The sequence below is a fragment of the Engystomops pustulosus genome, chromosome 6, assembly GCF_040894005.1.
Source record: "Engystomops pustulosus chromosome 6, aEngPut4.maternal, whole genome shotgun sequence".
NCBI lineage: Eukaryota > Metazoa > Chordata > Amphibia > Anura > Leptodactylidae > Engystomops > Engystomops pustulosus.
The window spans coordinates 110987790-111006098 of NC_092416.1; the positions used below are offsets into that span (position 1 = coordinate 110987790).

An 18309-nucleotide genomic window follows, 5' to 3' on the forward strand; every position below is an offset into this window, starting at 1 on the left:
TATAATCACTATTGAACACTAAACACAGAGCACTTTAATTTTTGCACATTAGTATTAATACATAATCTACCTCATATTTTATGTTGAATGTTATACATATATATCTATGTTAGAATGGAAGAATACTTTGTTATTAAATATATCAAAATTCATTACGGAATTCATATAAGAAGGAAGTTACTGATAAGATGAAAAATAATTTTTTAGTATTAATACCTTCTTACATTTATATAGTTTGATATGTTTTTAATACGTTTTTAATATGTATGTTCCCCCTCCACTTGGATGTCTCATCCAAGTAAATCTCACTGATGTAGTCTGGGAGAGTAATTACTATAAAGAGTCAACAATGCATGCACGTCGGTAAGCCCCGGAAGAAGCCGTGGAGGCGAAACTCGGAGTCGGGCGAGGAAAACCGAACGTGCATTTTTAAATTACTAAAGGCCTTATTTTAACTTTTGTCTGTGAGTATATTGAATAAATGTTTCAACTTAATTACCACAAAAGTTGTCTGCACTATCGCGTGTTATCTTCTCTTCCTTTTGACGAGTGAACCGGAGTGACCGTGAAATTTGTGGAACACACCACACGGTGGCAGCAGTTCCTGGTCGGAGGATTTTACCCACGCACCGGTAACAAACAACGATCCGGAGTTTTCGTCCAGCAAGACCGGAAGAAAGCTGAGTGAGAGCGTGGAATACGAGCACACCTTTTTCCATCAAGAAAGGTACTGTTTAATCTAACTTCACTCTTGGCGCTTGATGTGCGCTAATAAAGAGCGGGCAAGGACGTTGATGCGGTGAACAATATACTTCTATCTTCTGTTGAATCTTTAGGTGTTTTTGGACTTTCTCACCTGTGTTCCCCTGCGCCGTCCCCCCCCCCCTATCGAATGTTTTTTCTTTTACATAATAGGTTAAGGTTTGAGCTTTTGTGAAATTTTTGTTATTTGAGCTCTATGTTTGTGCATCTTGTGTGCAGTGCTGTGCCAAATATGGAGAAAGGACCACTTTGTGCAATCAGGGTGAATGGTACCCCCATCATCGGACTCTTGGACTCTTGGGTGGCCCAGGTTACCTTAAAAACAGATGGGGGTACAATATCCCACCAGGTGGGAATAGTGCAAGGACTGATGCATGACATCATTGTTGGTCGGGACTGTCCTTTTTCTGGGGTCTTTGGGATAAGGTGGTACAGCCGGGACTCCCAGAGGAAAAGGACAGCCCCTTGAGCACAGACCCTGAGGTAGTCCCTGAATTTCCATTCTCTGTCATGTTGGGGGACAGGGAGGAAGAGTTAACTGTTGAAGATACTGTCCCAGACCTGGAGGTGTCTAGGGGTAACTTTGGGACGGCCCAACCTCTCAAAGGTGCTTTTACTAATGTAATGGTAATTAAAGGGGTTCCTCAGGAGCTAGGGGCAGAAAAAAGATTTCCTCATTTTGCCATGAATGAAAATTTGTTGGACCGAGTGACTAAAATCCGTGAGGACATAGTGGAACAGCTCCTGGTTCCCAAACAGTATCGGCGCCTGGTCATGGAGGGCATTTGGGGGAAGATAAGACAGTAGAGAGGATTCTACGCAGATTCTACTGGCTGGGATGTTACCGGGAGGTCAGAGATTATTGTCAGTCATGTCCTACTTGCCAAGTAACTTCCCCGGTGGCAAACTTTCGCAGCCCCCTAATACCATTGCCAATTATCGAAGTACCCTTTGAGAGGGTTGCCATGGATTTGGTAGGGCCTCTGGTATAATCGGCTAGGGGTCACCAGTATATACTAGTGCTAGTGGATTATGCTACCAGGTATCCAGAGGCCGTTCCCCTGAGAAAGGCCTCCTCCAAGGTTATCGCCAGAGAATTGTTTCAGATATTTTCTAGAACAGGGCTACCTAAGGAAATTCTGACTAACCAAGGGACTCCATTCATGTCCAGGGTCATGCAGGATCTCTGTAAGGTGCTAAAGGTTACTCAACTACGCACCTCTGTTTACCACCCACAGACAGATGGGTTGGTGGAACATTTCAACAAGACCTTGAAGGCTATGTTAAAGAAGGTAGTTCAGAAAGATGGTAGGGACTGGGATTACCTTTTACCTTACCTGTTGTTTTCCATTAGGGAGGTACCCCAAGCCTCCACAGGGTTCTCTCCATTTTAGCTGTTGTATGCTCGACACCCACAAGGTCTGTTAGACATAGCAAAAGAGACATGGGAGAGCGAAGTTACACCCTACAAAAGTGTCATTGAACATGTTGCCCAATTACAGGATCGAATAGCTCAGGTCACTCCTATTGTCAAAGAGCATCTCCTGCAGGCTCAAGAAGCACAGGCTAGAGTCTATAACAGATCGGCTCGTCTTAGACAGTTTAGTCCGGGGGATCGAGTTTTCGTGTTAGTACCTACGGTGGAGAGCAAATTCTTGGCGAGATGGCAAGAGCCTTATGAGGTTGTCGAGAGGGTGGGCGAAGTTAACTATCGAGTTCATCAGCCAGGCAGAAGAAAACCCTATCAGGTCTATCATATTAACTTGCTTAAGCCCTGGAAACATAGAGATGCCCCAGAGGCACAGAAAGTGCACAGAATGCTGAAACTAGGGGTCATTGAGGAATGTAAAAGTGGGTGGTCAAGTCCCATAGTGCTAGTCCCAAAGCCCAATGGAGAGTGGAGATTCTGTAATGATTATCGCAAATTAAATGAGGTGTCAAAGGTAGATGCATACCCCATGCCTCGGGTAGATGAGCTTATTGAGAGGCTAGGGCCAGCCCGGTATATTACTACCTTAGACCTCACCAAGGGGTATTGGCAAATTCCCTTATCTAAGGAAGCCAGGGAGAAGACAGCCTTTTCCACACCTGAGGGATCCTTCCAGTATGTCAGGGTGCCCTTCGGTTTACAGGGGGCCCCAGCCACCTTCCAAAGTGCTATGGATCGGGTCTTAAGACCTCACAGAGAATATTCAGCGGCTTACTTGGATGACATAGTGATCTTTATCCAGGATTGGGAGAGTCATCTTGGTAAAATCCAAGCAGTCCTGAATGCGCTTAGAAAGGCCGGTTTTACTATAAATTCAAGTAAGTGTGCCATTGGGATACTTAGCCAGATACTTGGGCTATGCCGTAGGGAGAGGTGAGATTAAGCCCCAGATAAATAAGGTAGAAGCCATCCAGGACTGGCCCCGCCCTCTTACAAAGAAACAAGTGAGGGCATTTCTCGGTATTGTGGGATATTATAGGAGATTTATCCCAAACTTTGCTGAAATAGCAGTACCCCTTACCGACCTTACAAATGGAAAAAAAATGGCCATGATCAAGTGGTCCCCAGAGGCTGAGGGGGCTTTCCAGAAGCTTAAGGTTGCTCTCTGTAGACAGCCAGTGTTGATAGCCCCTGATTTTAATTGTGAGTTTGTGGTGCAAACAGATGCATCAGAGGTAGGCCTAGGGGCTGTAATGTCGCAGGTGGTAAATGGGGAGGAACATCCAGTGTGCTATCTCAGTAGAAAGCTGTACCCAGCGGAACGTAACTATTCAATAATCGAGAGAGAATGCTTGGCCATCAAGTGGGCCCTAGATTAGTTCCAGTACTCCTGGGTCGAAAGTTCAGGCTGGTATCAGACCATGCTCCTCTGAAATGGCTAAGAGAGAAAAAGGGTAACAATTAGAGATGAGCGAACATGCTCGTCCGAGCTTGATGCTCGGTCGAGCATTAGGGTACTCGAAACTGCTCGTTGCTCGGACGAATACTTCGCCCGCTCGAGAAAATGGCAGCTCCCGCCGTTTTGCTTTTTGGCGGCCAGAAACAGAGCCAATCACAAGCCAGGAGACTCTGCACTCCACCCAGCATGACGTGGTACCCTTACACGTCGATAGCAGTGGTTGGCTGGCCAGATCAGGTGACCCTGGGATAGACTAGCCGCTGCCCGCGCTGCTCGGATCATTCTGTGTCTGGATGCCGCTAGGGAGAGAGCTGCTGCTGGTCAGGGAAAGCGTTAGGGTGTTCTATTAGCTTACTGTTAGGCAGGAGTGATTCTCCAAGAACCCAACAGCCCTTCTTAGGGCTACAATAACGTTCTACTTTTTTTTTTTTTTATTTGCATCTAGTACCATTTTGTGAGGAATTAGCAGGGGGACTTGCTACCGTTGTGTTTAGCTCTTAGTGGCACACATATCCATAGCAAAGACCGAAGTGGGAAAATTTAGTAGGGGTTGGATTTCAATTAGGCACTAACTCAGTGTCATCTCATCTGGCATAGTAGTGTGCTTTGATACTTGGCTAGAAAATAGCCATAGGAGAATACAAAGAGCTTACTTACGCCTACAGTAGCGTTCTATATATTTGATTTCTGGTTGATCTGCTGGTGGCTGTACTTTCTGCAGTGCATGTACTAGCCAATTCTGAGCAATTTGTAGTGAGACTTGCGACCGCTGTGTTCTGCGCTTAGTGACGCACATATCCATAGCAAAGACCGAAGTGGGAAAATTTAGTAGGGGTTGGATTTCAATTAGGCACTAACTCAGTGTCATCTCATCTGGCATAGTAGTGTGCTTTGATACTTGGCTAGAAAATAGCCATAGCAATAGGATAGCATTGTTTGGTTTTAAAAACTCAAAAAAAAACAAAAAACACAAAAAAAAACAAAAAACACAAAAAAAAACAAAAAACACAAAAAAAAACAAAAAAAAGTTAAAAAAAAATTAAAGCTATAACTCTCATTTTAAAAATGTTTAACCCGAGGGCTAGGGGTAGAGGACGAGGGCGGGGACGTGGGCGTCCAACTACTGCAGGGGTCAGAGGCCGTGGTCCTGGGCGGGGTGAGACACCACCTGCTGATGAGGGAGCAGGGGAACGCCGCAGAGCTACACTCCCTAGGTTCATGTCTGAAGTTACTGGGACTCGTGGTAGAGCACTGTTGAGGCCAGAACAGTGCGAACAGGTGATGTCGTGGATTGCTGACAATGCTTCGAGCAATTTGTCCACCACCAGTCAGTCTTCCACGCAGTCCACCCATGTCACCGAAATCGCCACTCCTCCAGCTCCTGCACCTCAGCCTCCTCCCCCCCAGTCTGCCCCCTCCCAGGAAAATTTGGCATTTGAACCGGCATACTCTGAGGAACTGTTTTCTGGACCCTTCCCACAGTCACAAACCACTTGTCCGGTTGCTGCTGAGCAATTTTCCGATGCCCAGGTTTTCCACCAGTCACAGTCTGTGGGTGATGATGACCTTCTTGACGTAGTGGAAGTGTGTAAAGAGGTGTCCGACGATGAGGAGACACGGTTGTCAGACAGTGGGGAAGTTGTTGTCAGGGCAGGAAGTCCAAGGGGGGAGCAGACTGAGGGATCGGAGGATGATGAGGTGACAGACCCAAGCTGGGTTGAGAGGCCGGGTGAACACAGTGCTTCTGAGACGGAGGAGAGTCCTCGACCAGAACAGGTTGGAAGAGGCAGTGGTGGGGCCAGACGGAGAGGCAGGGCCAGAGCTGGTGCATCAGCGCCAAATGTGTCAACTAGTGAAGCTCCCGTGGCGAGGGCTCTTGCGGCGAGGGCTAGATCTTCAGAAGTCTGGAGGTTCTTTAAGGAAACACCGGATGACCGACGGACTGTGGTGTGCAACATTTGCCAAACCAGGCTCAGCAGGGGTTCCACCACTACTAGCTTAACTACCACCAGTATGCGCAGGCATATGAATGCTAAACACCCCACTCAGTGGCAACAAGCCCGTTCACCTCCGGCCGTGCACACCACTGCTCCTTCCCCTGTGTCAGCTGATAGTCAGCCCCCTGCCCAGGACCCTGCCACAAAAACCCCATCGTCGCCTCCACGATCCTCCACAGCATCCACCAGCGTTCAGCTCTCCATACCCCAGACGCTGGAGCGGAAACGCAAATATAGTGCAACCCACCCGCACGCCCAAGCCCTTAATGTGCACATCTCCAGATTGCTTAGCCTGGAGATGCTGCCCTATAGGCTAGTAGAGACCGAGGCCTTTCGCAACCTCATGGCGGCGGCCGCCCCTCGGTATTCGGTCCCCAGCCGCCACTACTTTTCCCGATGTGCCGTCCCAGCCCTGCACCAGCACGTGTCAGACAACATCATCCGTGCCCTGACCAACGCCGTTTCTGACAAGGTCCACCTGACCACGGACACGTGGACGACTGCTGCCGGGCAGGGCCACTATATATCGCTGACGGCACATTGGGTTAACTTGGTGGAGGCTGGGACCGAGTCTGACCCTGGGGCTGCTCATATACTGCCGACGCCGAGGATTGCGGGGCCTACCTCGGTCCAGGTGTTTCAGGCCTACTATGCCTCCTCCTCCTCCCACCCCTCCTCCACCTCCTCCTCCGAACTACCATCCGTGGGCACGGCGCCATCAGTCGGTAGCTCTAGGCACAGCAGCAGTGCCGTCGCTAAGCGACAGCAGGCGGTGCTCAAACTGCTGAGCCTAGGCGACAAAAGGCACACCGCCCAAGAGCTATTACAGGGCATCACGGCGCAGACTGATCTGTGGCTGGCACCGCTGAACCTCAAGCCGGGAATGGTTGTGTGTGACAACGGCCGTAACCTGGTGGCGGCTCTGCAACTCGGCAGACTGACACATGTGCCATGCCTGGCCCATGTGTTAAATCTGATAGTTCAGCGTTTCCTCAAGACATACCCCAATCTGTCTGATTTGCTCACGAAGGTGCGCCGCATCTCTGCGCATTTCAGGAAGTCCAGCCCAGATGCTGCCACTCTCAGGGCAGCGCAGCGCCGCCTCCAACTGCCCGCTCACCGACTGTTGTGCGACGTGCCCACGAGGTGGAATTCAACACTGACCATGTTATCCAGAGTTTACCAGCAGCGCAGAGCGATTGTAGACTGCCAGATGTCAACTTCCACCAGAACTGGTAGTCAGGTCAGTCAGCTTCCTCAAGTCTACAATGAGGAGTGGACGTGGATGTCTGATATCTGTCAGGTGCTGAGTAACTTTGAGGAGTCAACACAGATGGTCAGTGGCGATGCCGCCATCATCAGCCTCACCATCCCGCTGCTTGGCCTGTTGAAAAACTCTCTGGTCAGCATGAAGTCGGAAGCTTTGCGCTCGTCACAAGAGACAGGGGAAGAATATTCCCTTGTTGATAGCCAAAGCACCCTCAGGTCTGTTTCTCAGCGCATATCGGAGGAGTTGGAGGTGGAGGAGGATGAGGAGGAAGAGGAGGAGAATGTTGGCGAGACACAAGAGGGGACCATTGTTGAGTCCTTCACTGTTCAGCGTGTATGGGCAGAAGAAGAGGAGTTGGAGGAGTTGGAGGAGGAGGAAATGGACAGTCAGGCCAGTGAGGGGAGTGAATTCTTACGCGTTGGTACTCTGGCGCATTTGGCAGATTTCATGCTAGGCTGCCTATCCCGTGACCCTCGCGTTCAAAGAATTTATTCCAGCACCGATTACTGGGTGTTCACTCTCCTGGACCCACGGTACAAGCAAAATCTTCCCACTCTCATCCCTGCAGAGGAAAGGAGTGTGAGAATGCATGAATACCAGCAGGCCCTGGTGCACAAGCTGAAACAGTATTTCCCTTCTGACAGCGCTAGCGGCAGAGTGCGTAGTTCTGCGGGACAAGTAGCGAGGGAGAGTAGGCGAGCAGGCAGCTTGTCCAGCACTGGCAAGGGTACGCTTTACAAGGCTTTTGCCAGCTTTATGTCACCCCAGCAAGACACTGTCACCTGTCCCCAGTCTCGGCAGAGTAGGGCTGATCTTTACAGAAAGATGGTGAGGGAGTACGTAGCTGACCATACCATCGTCCTAAATGATCACACAGCTCCCTACAACTACTGGGTTTCAAAGCTGGACATGTGGCACGAACTGGCGCTGTACGCCTTGGAGGTTCTTGCCTGCCCTGCCGCTAGCGTCTTGTCCGAGCGGGTTTTCAGTGCAGCTGGTGGCATCATCACGATAAGCGTACACGCCTGTCGACTGACAGCGCTGACAGGCTGACGCTTATTAAAATGAATAAAGGCTGGATTTCTCAGAATTTCCAATCTCCACCAGGTGAAGGAAGCTCAACCTGAATAATTGATCCACTCCTCCTCCTCCTCATTTTCCTCCTTCTCCTCCTCTTTGTACAGTAAAGCAGAGGAAAATGGCTATTTTTTGACAGGGCCCACTGGCTCTTGCTATAGTACTTCATGCATTTAATTTTTCTGGAGGGCCACCTACCCGGTCCTCTGTTTGAAACAATTTTTGTGAGTGCCACATACAGGCACTCAATCTATTCCATTTTACTGCAGGGCCACCTACCTGCTCCTCTGGTTTGAAACATTTTTGGGACTGCCACATACAGGCACTCAATCTATTCCATTTTACTGCAGGGCCACCTACCTGCTCCTCTGGTTTGAAACATTTTTGTGACTGCCACATACAGGCACTCAATCTATTCCATTTTACTGGAGGGCCACCTACCTGCTCCTCTGGTTTGAAAAATTTTTGGGACTGCCACATACAGGCACTCAATCTATTCCATTTTACTGCAGGGCCACCTACCTGCTCCTCTGGTTTGAAACATTTTTGGGACTGCCACATACAGGCACTCAATCTATTCCATTTTACTGGAGGGCCACCTACCTGCTCCTCTGGTTTGAAAAATTTTTGGGACTGCCACATACAGGCACTCAATCTATTCCATTTTACTGGAGGGCCACCTACCTGCTCCTCTGGTTTGAAAAATGTTTGGGACTGCCACATACAGGCACTATCCAAATTAAATTGTCTCCATAGCAGCCTCCACACGTTGTCTCCATTGCTACCTCCAAAAGTCGTCCATATAGCTGCCTCCATACATCGTCCCTTTATCAAACGAGGTGTGTCAGGCAGAAATTTGGGTTGTTTTCATGGATTCCACATCAAAGTTGTTAACTTTGTCGCCACCCTGCTGTGTTATCCACAAAATATACTGGCAAACTTTTACCATTTAGGGATATTATTTCAGCGCTTCTTGCGCATCTGTTTACATTCCCCTCACCCGGCATATCCTAAACTTATAAGAACGCTACTACACTTGATCTTATACAAAAGGTTCTTAGAAGTGCTGTTTTGGGAGTAGCCTAGAGACAGGGGCTTGGATTGGCGAAAGCTCGCCTGGCAGCGGAGCGCCAGCTCCATGCGCATCATGCGCTTCTTGCGCATCTGTTTACATTCCCCTCACCCGCCATATCCCAAACTTATAAGAACGCTACTACACTTAACTTGGTGCAGGCTGGGACCGAGTCTGACCCTGGGGCTGGTCATATACTGCCGACGCAGAGAATTGCGGGGCCTACCTCGGTCCAGGTCTCAAAGGCCTACTATACCTCCTCCCACCCCTCCTCCACCTCCTCCTCCTCCGAATTACCATCCGTGGGCATGGCGCCATCAGTCGGTAGCTCTAGGCACAGCAGCAGTGCCGTCGCTAAGCGACAGCAGGCGGTGCTGAAACTGCTGAGCCTAGGCGATAAAAGGCACACCGCCCAAGAGCTATTACAGGGCATTCCACATCAAACTTGTTAACTTTGTCGCCACCCTGCTGTGTAATCCACAAAATATACTGGCAAACTTTTATCATGTACCGATATTATTTGAGCGCTTCTTGCTCACCTCCTTTGGTTCCTCTCTGACACCCATTGGTTTGAAGCCTGAGTCCAATTAGGGTATGTCGCCATGCCACTCTCTAGCCTGCTGCCGCTGCCTCTGCATGCCGTCCCCTATAGTGTCAGGGTCAATTATTGGATGTTTTAGATGCTATCTAGCTTCATTCTGTCACTCTGTCATGGCCATGCTGTTGCCCATAATTTTGGCATAATGGTGCGATTAGGCAGCCTCAGAGGCATCCATGCATGCTGCCCCTGCTGTTTCCTGTCCATTTCCGTGGTGTTTCCATCCTTTTCTGAGGTTCCCAGGTGTTTGGCCAAGCTTCCCTGTGCAGAGCCTTGGTCCCCTTGAAAAATGCTCGAGTCTCCCATTGACTTCAATGGGGTTCGTTATTCGAGACGAGCACTCGAGCATCGGGAAAAGTTCGTCTCGAATAACGAGTACCCGAGCATTTTAGTGTTCGCTCATCTCTAGTAACAATGCCCGTGTGACCCGTTGGTTCTTGGCTCTGCAAGACTTTAATTTTACAGTGGAGCATAGGCCTGGCAAATTACAAGGTAGCGCAGATGCGCTGTCTAGGGTTTATTGCATGCTGGCTGAAGGTGCTCAGACCCCCTGTGTTGGGCAGAGGGGGGGGGTATGTAGAAAGGCACAAGGTGTTGTGGTGGATGGTAGATACGTGTCGCCGTGGTGCCTGGCCTCGGTTAAGTAAAATCCAGTATTTCTGGTGTCAGCAGCGTTCGGCCACTGACACTTTTGTTATTTTAGCATAGCTGCAATGCAGCTGATCCGGGACGGGTTTTTTCTGGAGCAGTCACAGTGCTGGGTGGGATGGATGCTCCCACGTTCCAGGCCAGGGCTTGCAGCCCTATGTAAAGCTACCTGTGTCAGGAGAAGGGTGGGTGGTTCCCTACCTGTGTAGCTGAGTGGAACACAGGGAATAGCAGAGCCAGAGCTGAGCGTTGCTGTGTGGGGAAGTCTGAGGACTAGAAAGGTGCTCCTAACCCAGGAGGGTGAAGTACGGTACTGTGCCTTTGAATGTGAACTGTGCTTGATAACATGGACTGAGATTTATCATATGGACTATGCATTTTGTTTTGCTGGCTGGAGCAAGCCCTTTTGCCTGTTATTTTTAAGTCTAAATAAAGACACCTGTTTTGTTCACCTGAAAGACTGCTGCGTGGCACTTCTCTAAAGGCTACCATTTGAGTGAACCCCTACTATATATATACATATATATATATATTATATGTAGGCAGGTAACTGTGTCGGCCGGCGGGAGGATCAATGTGCCGGGTGGGGGGATGTGCCGGCCGGCGTTGGCATGGCCCATAAGCAGGTCAGCGGCCCTCACCTGTCCTCAAACAGCCTCTGTCCTGTTCCTTTCCCACAGCCAGAGAGCCACTAAGTGGTCTGGGATCAGTGCCACTATTCAGCGAGGACAAAGTGTTTGAGGGCAGTCAGCAGGTGCTTGGCAGTGAAGAGGTGGAGCAGACTTCCGCTGCTGCCTGCAGTAGGCAGGCTGTGCATACTGACACCGGTGAGGAGAGTAGCAGTGGCAGGGAAACGCAAATTGACAATGATGTAGCCGGTCACACATGGGAGCCGGGTGTAGCATTGGATTCATCATTGTCGGGCAAAGAGAGTGTCAGCTTGCGTGTCAGGCATCAGAGCAGGCAGCAAGTTACTACTGTGGCCTTGAGTAAGCAGTGACAGCAGTGCGAGGATAGGAGCCAAACGTCCGCAGGGTACTAATCCCAATTCGCAGGTCCAAGTAAGCAGTGGCCCAGGGGCTCAGCGAGGCAGGTTGCTCAGTGCAGAGTGTTGGCGGCAAAATTATCACCTCGGTGGGGTGCCAGTTTTTTGTAAGGACACCAGAGGAGCCGAGCGTGGGTATATGTTGTATCTGCAGACAGAAAGTGAAGCGGCCCTGCGCTAACACATGCAGGTGGTTTGCAGCCAGATCCTGTTGCAGTGAGCTCTGCAGATTTTTGTGGCAGATAACCTTTAAAAGAAGCATCAGAAAAGCGAGTGTGTGAGCTTGGCGGCGAGTGTGCATTGATCCCAAGTGTGTGCACTGTCTTAAGTGTGACTTAGGTTTAAGGGACTTAAGTTTGAGGGGCTTTAACAGGTAACTGCTGTGTTTTGTGTTACTCTGACTGTAGATTCTTCTTTCTGTGCATATTTCTATTGTAATCCCCATTAGAATAATGGACTCCATAAGTGGCATTGCTACAAGGTGTACATCCTGTGCCATGTATGCTTTCCTTGAACAGCCGTTCGAGGGGGAATACTGCTGTGTGGGGTGTGTGAAAATTGCTCATCTGGAAGCCCAAATTCTGGATCTAAATGAGCAAGTTTCAAGGCTGCGGGCAATTGATAATATGGAACGAAGTTTGCTGCTCCTGGAGCACAAACTCTCTGGGGAAGATGGGTGTGGGGAGGGAAGTATGGAGGTGCAGAGTGAGGGGGCAGCCAGTTGGGTAACATGTAGAAGGCGGGGTAGAGGGAAGAGTTGTAGGGAGTCTAGTCCTGATCTGGTGCACCCCAATAAGTTTGCCAGGCTGGCGGATGAGGGGGATATCAGCTCTGGGGTAGCAATGCTGCAGAAAGACGTGGCCGCTAGCAACCAGGGGAATGTCTGCTCCGGTAAGAAGGGTAATGGAAGCACAGGCAAGGTCAGACAGGTGCTGGTAGTGGGAGATTCGATTATTAGGGGAACACACAGGGCAATCTGTCACAAAGACCGTGCATACCGAACAGTGTGTTGTTTGCCGGGTGCTCGGGTTCGGCATGTTGCGGATCGGGTTGACGGATTACTGGGAGGGGCTGGTGAGGAACCAGCGGTCAGGGTCCACATTGGCACTAATGACAAAGTAACAGGTAGGTGGAAGGTCCTTAAAAATGATTTCAGAGATTTAGGCCATAAGCTCAGGGCAAGGACCTCAAAGGTAATTTTCTCCGAAATACTGCCTGTACCACGTGCCACACCAGAAAGGCAGCGGGAGATCAAGGAGGTAAATAAGTGGCTCAAAAGTTGGTGTAGGAAGGAGGGTTTTGGGTTCATGGAGAACTGGACTGACTTTTCTGTCGGCTACAGGCTCTACAGTAGGGATGGGCTGCACCTCAATGGGGAGGGGGCCGCTGTTTTAGGGGAAAAAATGGCTAGAAGGTTGGAGGAGTGTTTAAACTAGAGACCTGGGGGGAGGGCAACTACACTTGTGCAGGGCAAATAGACAGTGTACATAGAGAGCTGGGAAGAGTCATAGTCCATGGGGGAGGAAGGGGGGCTGGAATGAGATTGGGGAATAAGAACAAAAGGAATACGGACAGGGAAAACCATATAAAGTGCATGTACACAAATGCCAGAAGCCTCACAAACAAAATGGAGGAACTGGAACTCTTGATGTTGGAGCGGAAATATGATATAGTGGGTATCAGCGAGACATGGCTGGACAGTAGCTATGACTGGGCTGTTGCTATAGATGGTTATAGTCTTTTTAGAAAGGATCGTATAAATAAAAAAGGGGGAGGGGTTTGTTTATATGTGAATTCTTGCCTCAAGCCCGTCCTGCGAGATGACATCAGTAACGCAAATGTGGAGTCCCTATGGGTGGAGATAAGGGGAGGGAAAAAAAATAATAAAATATTACTAGGGGTTTGTTATAAGGCTCCAAATATAATGGAGGCAGCAGAGGAAATGCTGATAAGTGAAATGGATGCGGCTTCAAAGCATGGTGAAGTACTTATCATGGGGGACTTCAATTACCCAGATATTGACTGGGGGGCAGAAACATGCAGGTCCTTCAAAGGCAGCAGGTTCTTGTCAACAACAAAAGACAATTACCTGTCGCAACTAGTCCTGGAGCCAACAAGAGGGGGGGCACTGCTGGACCTTATCCTTACCAACAGACCTGATAGGGTATCAAAACTACAGGTTGGGGGGAACCTGGGGAATAGTGATCATAATATTATTGATTTTGTATTATTCTTTACTAAGAGCGTTAGTGAAGGGGCAACCAACACTCTAAACTTCAGGAGGGCAAATTTTCAGCAACTAAGGGAAGACCTTAAAGGCATAGACTGGGATAATGTTCTCAAAGACAAAAGTACACCCCAAAAATGGGACTTTTTCTTATATATTCTGAAAAAGTCCTGTGAGAAACACATACCTTATGGGAAAAAGCATAAAAGGAACAAGAAAAACCCTATGTGGCTAACTAGTCCTGTAAGGAAAGCAATAAGCGAGAAAGATAAAGCGTTTAAGGTGCTAAAACGTGAAGGTAGCGATGAGGCATTACAGGATTATAGAGAGAAAAATAAATCCTGTAAAAAGCAGATAAAGGCCGCAAAAATAGAGACTGAGAGAAATATTGCCAGGGAGAGCAAAAATAATCCCAAATTATTTTTCAAGTATATAAATGATAAGAAACTAAAAACAGAGAGTGTGGGTCCCCTTAGAAATAACATGGGGGTCATGGTGGAAGGAGATGAGGAAAGGGCCAATCTACTGAATGTCGCCTTCTCAACTGTCTTTACCCAGGAAAATCCCCTGGTGGAAGACACAATGAGGAATAATGTTAATTCTTTTTATAATGTCAACAGTTTAACCCAGGAAGAGGTACGGCGCCGCCTCGCAACCACTAAGATAGATAAATCACCTGGGCCAGATGGCATACACCCCCGGGTTCTGCATGAATTATGTACGGTGATAGACAAACCGTTATTTTTAATATTTGAAGATTCACTGAGGACTGGTTATGTTCCACAGGACTGGCGCATAGCAAATGTGGTACCAATATACAAAAAAGGATCAAATAGCGATCCTGGAAACTACAGACCCGTAAGTCTAACTGCTGTGGTGGGGAAAATATTTGAGGGGTTTATTAGAGATGCTATCCTGGAGTATCTCACTGTGCACAACCTTATAACCCAGCGTCAGCATGGGTTTATGAGAGATCGCTCCTGTCAGACTAATCTGATTGGTTTCTACGAGGAGGTAAGTTCAAGACTGGATCTGGGGGACGCTGTGGATGTTGTATATCTGGACTTTTCAAAGGCATTTGACACCGTGCCACATAAAAGGTTGGTATATAAAATGAGACTGCTGGGAATAGGAGAAAATCTGTGTATTTGGGTAAGTAATTGGCTTAGTGATAGAAAACAGAGGGTGGTCATTAATGGCACATTCTCAGATTGGGTTGATGTTACCAGTGGAGTGCCACAGGGGTCAGTATTGGGGCCACTTCTTTTTAATATTTTTATTAATGACCTTGTAGTGGGTTTACACAGTCAAGTTTCAATATTTGCAGATGATACTAAGCTGTGTAAAGTAATTAATACTGAGGTCGATAGTTTAGCATTACAGAGGGATTTGTGGAAGCTTGAGGGATGGGCAGAGAAATGGTTGATGAGGTTTAATGTAGATAAATGTAAAGTTATGCACTTGGGCCATGGAAACAAAAAGTATAATTATGTTCTAAACGGTCAATTACTTAGTAAAACTGAAGCTGAAAAGGACTTGGGGGTATTGGTGGATGGTAAACTTAATTTTAGTGACCAGAGCCAGGCGGCTGCTGCTAAAGCAAATAAAATAATGGGATGTATCAAGAGAGGAATAGATTCTCATGATAAAGACATAGTTTTGCCCTTATACAAATCCCTGGTCAGACCACACATGGAATATTGTGTACAGTTTTGGGCACCAGTGTATAAAAAGGATATAGTAGAGCTGGAACGGGTGCAGAGGAGAGCAACCAGGATTATTAGGGGAATGGGGGAACTAGAATACACTGACAGATTAAAAAATTTGGGATTATTCAGTTTAGAAAAAAGACGACTGAGGGGAGACCTCATTACAATGTACAAATACCTGAACGGACAGTACAAGGATCTCTCCAAAGATCTTTTTATACCTCGGTCTGTTACCAGGACAAGGGGGCATCCTCTACGCTTAGAGGAGAGGCGATTTTACCATCAACATAGACAAAGGTTCTTTACTGTAAGAGCAGTGAGACTGTGGAACTCTCTGCCGCAGGAGGTTGTAATGGCGGACTCTATGTACATGTTCAAGAGAGGCCTGGATACCTTTCTGGAGAGAAAAAATATCACGGGTTACGGGGATAAAACATTTATTTAATTCTTAAAGGTTGGACTTGATGGACTTGCGTCTCCTTCCAGCCTTATATACTATGATACTATGATACTATGAGTATCACCATCCAAAGGCCTGGGATAAACGGGTGTCAGATGTGGTCCATCCTGCAGGCGGAGCAACAGCAGCAGCACCTAGTGGCACACATGCTGTTTCAGCAAGTCAAGGCTCCAGCACCTCTGCCGAAGGGAGCTGTTTGTCTTTGACATCATCTCCCGGTCCAAATGCTCCTGCTCCTCGCTACGCATGGCACCAGCAGTCGTTGAGCGAGGGATTACAAAGAGACAACTGTATGTATCCAGCCATCCTAAGGTGCAGAAGCTGACAGTGCTCTTGTCCAAGTTGTTGGTACTGCAGTCCGTCCCTTTCCAAGTCGTCAACTCTGCACTCTTCAGAGAACTAATGGCTTGTACCGAACCGAGGTGGAGAGTTCCAATTTTTTTCCAAAAAGGCAGTGCCAGCCCTTGACCAATATGTACAATGGAAGGTGGGCCAGTCCTTGAGCTTATCAGTTTCGTTCAAGGTGCACGGCAGCGCGGACATGTAGAGCTGTAACTATGGTCAGGGGCAGTACATGTCCTTTACAGCCCACTGGGTGAATGTGCTTCCCTCCCAGCCACACCAACAACTTCCACAAGAGACGGCGCTTTCTCCTCCTCATTATCAAACTGCTGCTCCTGCGCCGGTGTCCACCTCCTCCACCACCAGCTCAGCCTCCACAAGTGCTGATTCATCATACCACATGAGCAGGGCACAGTGGTGTCGCACAGATCTACACCTGGTTTGCCTGGGTGAATGAAGTCACACAGAGGAGGAACTGCTCCGTGTCATGCAAGAAGAAATCAATGTGTGGCTTTCTCCGCGACACCTAAAAATTGGAAACATGGTGACAGACAATGGGAGGAACATGGTGTCCGTGCTGCAACGAGGAGGGATGGTTCATGCAGACTGCATGGCGCATGTGTTCAATCTGGTTGTCAACAAGTTCCTGAAGTCTTTAACCCATCTACAAGACATTCTAAAAATGACAAGGACACTGTGCATGCACTTCAGCCATTCTTACATAGCCAAGCACACCCTCCTTGTGTGGCAGCATCAGAATGGCCTACTCCCCTGTGTAACTTTGACATCAGCCACCTCCACACTTTATCATTGTGCCACTCTGCAGGCTCCTGCTGCTGCTGAAGCCACCTCCACACTATATCATTGTGCCACCCTGCGGGCTCCTGCTGCTGCCACCTTCACACTATATCATTGTTCCATCCTGCGGGCTCCTGCTGCTGCTGATGCCACCTCCACAATATATCATTGTGCCACCCTGTGGGCTTTTGCTGATGATGCCACCTCCACACTATATCATTGCACCACTCTGCGTGCCCCTACTGCTGCTGCTGACGCCACCGCCAAACTATATTATTGTGCCACTCTGCGGGCTCCTGCTTCTGCTGATGCCACCTTCACACTATATCAAAGTGCCACTCTGCGGGGTCCTGCTGCTGCTGACACCACCTCCGCACTATATCATTGTGCTACTCTGTGGCTTTCCCTGTTGCTACCACCATGTTGCTGCCACCTGTGGGTTCCTGCTGCTGATGCTGCTACCGCCACCTCTGCACTCTTATCATTGTGCCACTTTGTGGCCTCCTGTTGCTGCTGCTGATGCTGCTGCCACTACCTCCACACTCCATCATTGGACCACTCTGTGGATTTCCATGTTGCTGCCACCATGTTGCTGCCACATGTGGGTTCCTGCTGCTGCTTCTGCTGCCACCACCTCCACACTCTTATCATTGTGCCACTTTGTGGCCTTCCATGTTTCCGCCACCTCCATAATTTGTCATTGTGCCAGTCTGCAGCCTACTCATGCTGCTCTCAACTGACCACTGTCTGCCTGGAACACCCTATGATTTTCAGAATGCTGTTTTCACTCTCCATTGCTCTATGGCGTTGCCACTATGTTTAGTTTCCCCCTTCATTTCATCTGTCAGAAGGCATTAAAAGCCTCAGGATTAATAGCCAAAAGCAGGAGTGGATACAAAACACAGAGGACATGCTAATATCCCATTTACTGGTCATCTCTGTTTTGCATCCAGTCCTGTTGATTTTGTTTTTAGCAATACTGTTGATGGATTAATGACCGATTGAAAGCGGACACTGATGGACGAAATGAAGGGCAAAATGATCAGTGAAGTCAATGCAGAATTACTGCTGACACCCTCTCCACTCTTTTGGGGGATTTCTACATGTATCCACGTTTAACAGAACAGGTTCTGTTGTAATCTATGGAATTATCTGATGTCAATGTAGAAAGAGTGCACTCTTTGATGTTATAGTGGAATCTTGGCCCTCAGCTCAGTCCTTTCGAGCTGGCACAGACGTTACCTTGTCAGGCTGCATTCCTGCTTCGCTTCTGTAAGTGCACATGGAATTGAAGAGTGAATCAATTCTAAGAGCGGCGGCTGTCATGTGAGTGTCATACTGAAACACAGCATTGTTTGAAGACCAAACCACGCTCCCTATTTATATTTAAGCATGGCACATCTTTCTACAACACCC

The 18309-nt window shown here is 48.4% G+C and overlaps 1 long non-coding RNA gene across 1 annotated transcript in view; it reads left to right on the top strand.

The window, feature by feature from the left end:
- The first annotated feature begins 578 nt into the window (after nucleotides 1-578).
- Nucleotides 579-18309, top strand: part of LOC140065826 (uncharacterized) — a 52203-nt gene continuing 34472 nt past the window's right edge. The window contains exon 1 of the long non-coding RNA XR_011848075.1: nucleotides 579-727. This is a non-coding gene — a long non-coding RNA (uncharacterized lncRNA). The remainder of the gene's footprint in view (nucleotides 728-18309) is intronic.